Source organism: Dasypus novemcinctus, unplaced genomic scaffold, assembly GCF_030445035.2.
Source record: "Dasypus novemcinctus isolate mDasNov1 unplaced genomic scaffold, mDasNov1.1.hap2 scaffold_108, whole genome shotgun sequence".
Lineage (NCBI taxonomy): Eukaryota > Metazoa > Chordata > Mammalia > Cingulata > Dasypodidae > Dasypus > Dasypus novemcinctus.
In genome coordinates this window covers 1346817-1352505 of record NW_026688147.1, presented here as the reverse complement: position 1 = coordinate 1352505, position 5689 = coordinate 1346817, and the positions used below count along the sequence as shown (strand labels likewise).

The window sequence follows — 5689 nt, the reverse complement described above, 5'->3', positions numbered from 1 at the left end:
TTATATATACAGAATTACCTGTGTGAAATATTTCACTATTGAAAATCCTGGCAGCAGTTTCTACCTTCAATACTGATTTCAGGGAATACAATAAGAAAGACCACAAGATGTAAAATAATACAAAAGAAACAGGTGTCCTTGATATAAAAAAAATTAAAGAAATAGAGTTCTGATATTAGACAAATAACAGCTTATCTTTCTATATACTTATAAAGAATTTAAATTTAGATTTCCCAGTGTTTGATCTCTATTAGTCATGAGCAATTCTCTAAACTTGAGACAGGAATCCTTTTATAGAGAGAATGTGTCTCAGTGTTTTAAAGGCCTGCTTTGTGTCCTTGTTTCTAAGACTATAGATAAAGGGAGTCAGCATAAGAATGACCACCATGTACATCACTGAGACTAATGCACTTGTCCTTGAGTTTTCAGGAGCAGTAGAGCTAAGATGCACTCTGAGACTTGTACCATAAAACAGGGTGACAACTGAGATGTGAGACCAACAAGTAAAAAATGATTTATACTTGCCCTCAGTTCATGAAATTCTGAAAATGGAGGCTACAAACTTGGAGAAAAAGAAAAGGATCCCACTGAGTGGAATAAAACCCAGAAGTCTAGGTGCAAAATACATCACAACGTCATTGAGAAAGGTATCAAGAAGAAGCAAGTCGACTACCTGATTAAGTTCACAGAAAAAGTAGGGCAATTCCAACTCTGAACAAAAAAGTAATTGCTAAACCATTAAGCATTATAAAAGGGAGTATAAACACTCAATAAGCAGGATGTCAGCAGCAGGAGGACACAGAGCTGGGGGTTCATGATGACCATGTAGTGCAGGGGGTCACAGATGGCCACAAAGTGGTCTTAGGGCATCACAGTCAAGAGGGAGTTATCTAATTGTCCAGAAAGTATGAAAAAATATATCTGTCTGAAGCAACTTTCAAAAGTTATGATTTTCCTTTCTGTCTAGATGTTCAGCAGCATCTTTGGGACTGTGGTGGAGGTGAAACAGATATCTTTAAAAGACAAGTTAGAGAGGAAGGAGTATATAGATGTGTGGAGGTGGGAGTCCAAGATGATGGCCAGGATGATGAGCAGATTCCCAGGAAGGTGACCAGTTACATCAACAGGAACAGCCCAAAGAGGAGAGGCTGCACTCCCGTATCATCTGAGAGACCCAGGAGGGCAAAATCTAAGACACATGTTTGGTTTTCTGTTTCCATGTAGAGGATGAAATTCCTAGAAGAGATAACAGAGCAATGCAAATTTAGCCACACACAGTAATCATAAAAAATATAATACATGGTGTGATTAGTTTTAAAAGCACATTATATTTATATTTTTATAGATTTTATATAGATTTAATTCCCTTATCTAAAAATGTCAGGGAAATCAAATGCTCCTGTTTCCCCTTTATAATTTCTGACTAGCCATACTTATCCAAAATGAAAAACACTATGCCACTACAAATTATCTCAGACTTTATTTTAATCAACAAACCTAATGACCAGTCTTTTTGTACCTGAGACAAAATAGTGAAGAAGAAGAAGAACAAAGTTGTAGGAAATACATTACCTAATTGCAACACAATATAAAAACACAATAATTAAACAGTATCCTGTTGACAAATAAACAAATAGAATAAAACACCCTGCAAATGTGTTCAATAGGTGTTTCACAGAGGCAATTTAATGTAGACAGTTTGGTCTTCTCGAGAAGTGGTATTGGAACAATAAGTTATATTCAGGCCAAACAAAAAGGAACTGAAGCACAGATTGTAAATATTTTATAAAAATTAAATAAAAATGAATCATATCACTTAAAAGTAAAATGCAGCATAACACTTCTAGAATAAACATATAGGAAATATAGGGGCCCAGGGTGTAGAAATGCATTTTTAGATAAAGCACCCTAAGCATGATCTATGAGAAATGAAAATTTATAAGTTGTTTCTATTCAATGTAAATTTCTGCTCTATGCAGGACATTGATAAAGGATTGAAGAGAAAATCTACAGATTTGGAAAAAATATTAACAAAACACACCTGTTAAATGATTTACATCCAAATTTACGAAGAAGGCTTAACACCCCAAAATAAGAAAGCAAATGCTGATTTAAAAAATGGTCAGAAGATCTTAACAGAATCCTAAGCTAAGAATATATACCCTTCCAAGTAAGCATTCTGTGGGAGGAGTGGAGGGGTGGGGAGTGGGTTATGTGGGAACCTCATAATTTTTAACATAACATTTTTTGTGATCCATGTATCTTCAAATAACACAATAAAAAATAACGCTAAAAAACGTTGGGTTAGCCAAGCTCAGTATTTCTTAAATAGTTTGGGATAATAAGCACAAATCCTGATTTGCCTAGACTTTGTTCATTTATCTGAGCAATGCTGGGATATAGCAAACTCCAGATACAGCTAGAATGTGATATTTTAGGCATTGGCGCTTCTGGTTTAAAGGTTCCTGCATATTTTGAATCATGTGAATTTGCACTTTCACAATAAAATCCCACTTTATTTTACCAATTCTATTTCCCTAGGTGTCAGTGTCTATGGCAAATGCTATATTTTAAATATAACAGATATTGCTTTAACAGTGCAATATATTATTCTCACTCATACCAAGTTCGGCTTTTACAAGTAAAAGTCACCCTTCAGTTAAGCTTGTTTTGTTTACCTCAATGAGACCTCAGAATATATTGGCAAAAGCTACATTTTAGACATAAAAATACTATTTCCCAGGACTGGTAATTTTTAGTTGTAGCAAGATCTGCTTCAGAAATAGAAACAAGAAACAGCCTGGTGGTTCAAAGGAGAGGCACTGGCATCCAAACACATTCAATCTGGCACCAATGCTGGTTCTTTCATGGAAAAAACTGGTCACTGGGTAGTTTAGCAGAGCTAAGCCAGTACTTGTCCATTTAAATTGGGAATTTCTATGGCTGAGAAATCACATTCACCACTCTGCCCTGAATTCTACAAGATTTCCAAGAAATCACAAGAACTCCAAAAACAAATGGAAATGCAGCTATTCATCTGAAAGACTATTATGTACGGTGCTAAATCTTGCAGTCAGAAGAACAGATTATCAGAAAGACTGACAACAGAGCAACACATTAATAAGAAGTCCTGAGAAAAGATGACCAAAGCTGTCCTGAGCATCGCAGGTTTATGACAAAGAAATAGCAAAAATTGATAAACCATGCTGCCTCATGCAAATAAAATTCACAAGTGTAAAACACAATGAAATACTATTCTTATAAATAAAGGCAGATGTTAACAATGAGCTAAATTAATGTGAAATCACACATTATAAAAATGTATGGGGTGATATTTTCTAAAGTATTATTTTTTTCCAAAAATATAATAAAGAGCTCTCATCTGCTTCTGGGATGGTAGAGTCTAACTGGGAAGGAAGGTGATGCTCCACCACCAGATGATTCTGTTTTTATTAAACCCCGATGAAGGAAAATGCATAGCATGAATTATTTGAATCTGTCTTTTTTATTATCATTTAAAGGTTTAGACATAGGGATATTTATTCTAGAGAAACAGGGCAAAACTGCTGTTTGTAAGATAAGACTTTCAGATGAAGCATATAAATCTAAATGGTAGCATTATTGTATAGTCTTTGACTATGCTTTGAAAAGTTATGGTTTATGGTTAAGATTAGAATTCTGAGTGAAGTGTTTTTGATGGCCAAATTTAATTTAATCTAAGTATATGGGTGGATACATATTAAAGGTACAAATTAAAATGCAAATTCTTGAATAGTAAATAACTTGATTACTGTTCTTAAAATGTTGACTCACTGACTTTTGTTTTATGATAAAGGAAATAATTGATTGAATTTTATCCTAGAAATATACTGCTGTTAAATTTCCACTCTCTTTTCCTTGCTTCTATAGAGTAATTTTGTCAAAAGTCTTAAATGTTTTGATTCAATGTTGTGGTTTTATTATATGTGGAATTTTTGAAAGTTCAGCTAAAAATACATGCAAATGTGAAAATTCTGTAGTTTCTCTTAATTCTGATTTGTGCTCAAGATTTTGGTTTTAAAATGGTTATAACAATAGCAGTTGCCTCTTTCAGTATTTGTTAGATGGGTGAAGTGGTGATAAATGTCACAATGATGCTTTCATTTTTTAGATTATTGCTATAAGTAGGTTAGTCTTTACCACAAGAGAGTCATTTTTTTCAAATGTGCATTTTTTAATGAATGGCTTTTACAAATACAACATCATAAATGTTACAGCTACCTTGAAAAAGGGAGGGTCGTATGGGGGATGGAGAGCTTACATTGCAATCTCTCATACATTTTTTCTCTCTTTATTTTTTTAAAATGTTACATTAAAAAAATATATATAAGAGGACCCAATATATACCCCACACCCACACCCCACTCCTCCCGTATCAACAACCTCTTTCATCATGGCACATTCATTGCATTTGGTGAATACATTTTGGAGTACTGCTGCACCACATGGGTAATGGTTTACATGGTTTACATGGGAAGAGTTTAAACTCTTCCCTAGTCCACCCAGTGGGCCATGGCAGATCACACAATGTCCAGCAACTATACCTGCAGTACCACCCAGGACAACTCCAAGTCCTGAAAATGCCCCCACATCATATCTTCTCTTCCCTCTCCTTACCGTCAGTAGTTACCATGGCCACTTTCTCCACATCAGTGCTACAATTTCTTCCATTACTAATCACAATAGTTCCATAGTAGATTATCACTAAGTCCACTATAAACCATACCCTATTCCTCCATCCTGTGGACCCTGGGATGGTTATGTCCACTCCAAATCTGTATCAAGAGGGGACTTAGATTCCACATGGATGATAGATGCAATTCTCCTGCTTGCAGTTGTAGGCACTCTTGGCTCCCTGGTGTGGTGGTTGACCTTCACCTCCCTGTTAGCTGGCCAGGGTAAGTCCAATAAACCAGAGGGTAGGAGTTGCAAGTCTGCTGCGGCTCAGGGCATGGCTGTCACATGGATGGTCCAGAGATTCAGGTCTCCTGAGTATACAACAACCCGAGTGCCAACTACAGGTTCAGAAAAAGTGACAGAAGAAGCTTGTGTAGAAAGGTCACATCTGAGTCCAACTCCATCACACTCAGGAACACAAACTCCAAAGTAGCGCCAGTTGACATGGCTCTGAACTCCAGAGCCATCTGCCATGACCATAAAACCTGTGGGTCTCTGTAGCCCTCATGAGAACCAGTACTTGGGGTTGTATCTACTTTGGCTGTTTCTGGGACCCTGCCGAGGTGTGCATAAGCAATACTCTTCTGATAACCTCCTGACTCTTTTCTGGAGACTCATACCATATAAACTCATTTGTCCATTCCATTTCTCCCTTTTATTCAAGGTCAAAAAGCAGTTTTTACACCTGATACTTTTGATATAACTTTTCTGTAATCTAAAGCAACAAAATTAAAAATAATTATAAATAAAACCTCTTTTAAAATAAAGCCCATTATATTAAAAAATTTTAAATAATAATAGACAGTCATCTTTTTAAAACACATTTATTTATTTATTTCTCCTTCCTCCCCCATTGTCTGTTCTCTGTATCCAGTCACTGTGTGTTCTTCTATGTCCACTTGTATTCTCATCAGGTGGCACTGGAGATCTGTCTCTTTTTGTTGTGTCATCTTGCTGCATCAGCTCTGTGTGT

At 35.9% G+C, this 5689-nt stretch overlaps 1 pseudogene; it reads right to left on the bottom strand.

Moving 5' to 3' along the window:
- Positions 1–268: 268 nt before the first annotated feature.
- LOC139438503 (olfactory receptor 7A10-like) lies at positions 269–5190 on the bottom strand (annotated as a pseudogene).
- Between the last annotated feature and the right edge of the window lie 499 nt (positions 5191–5689).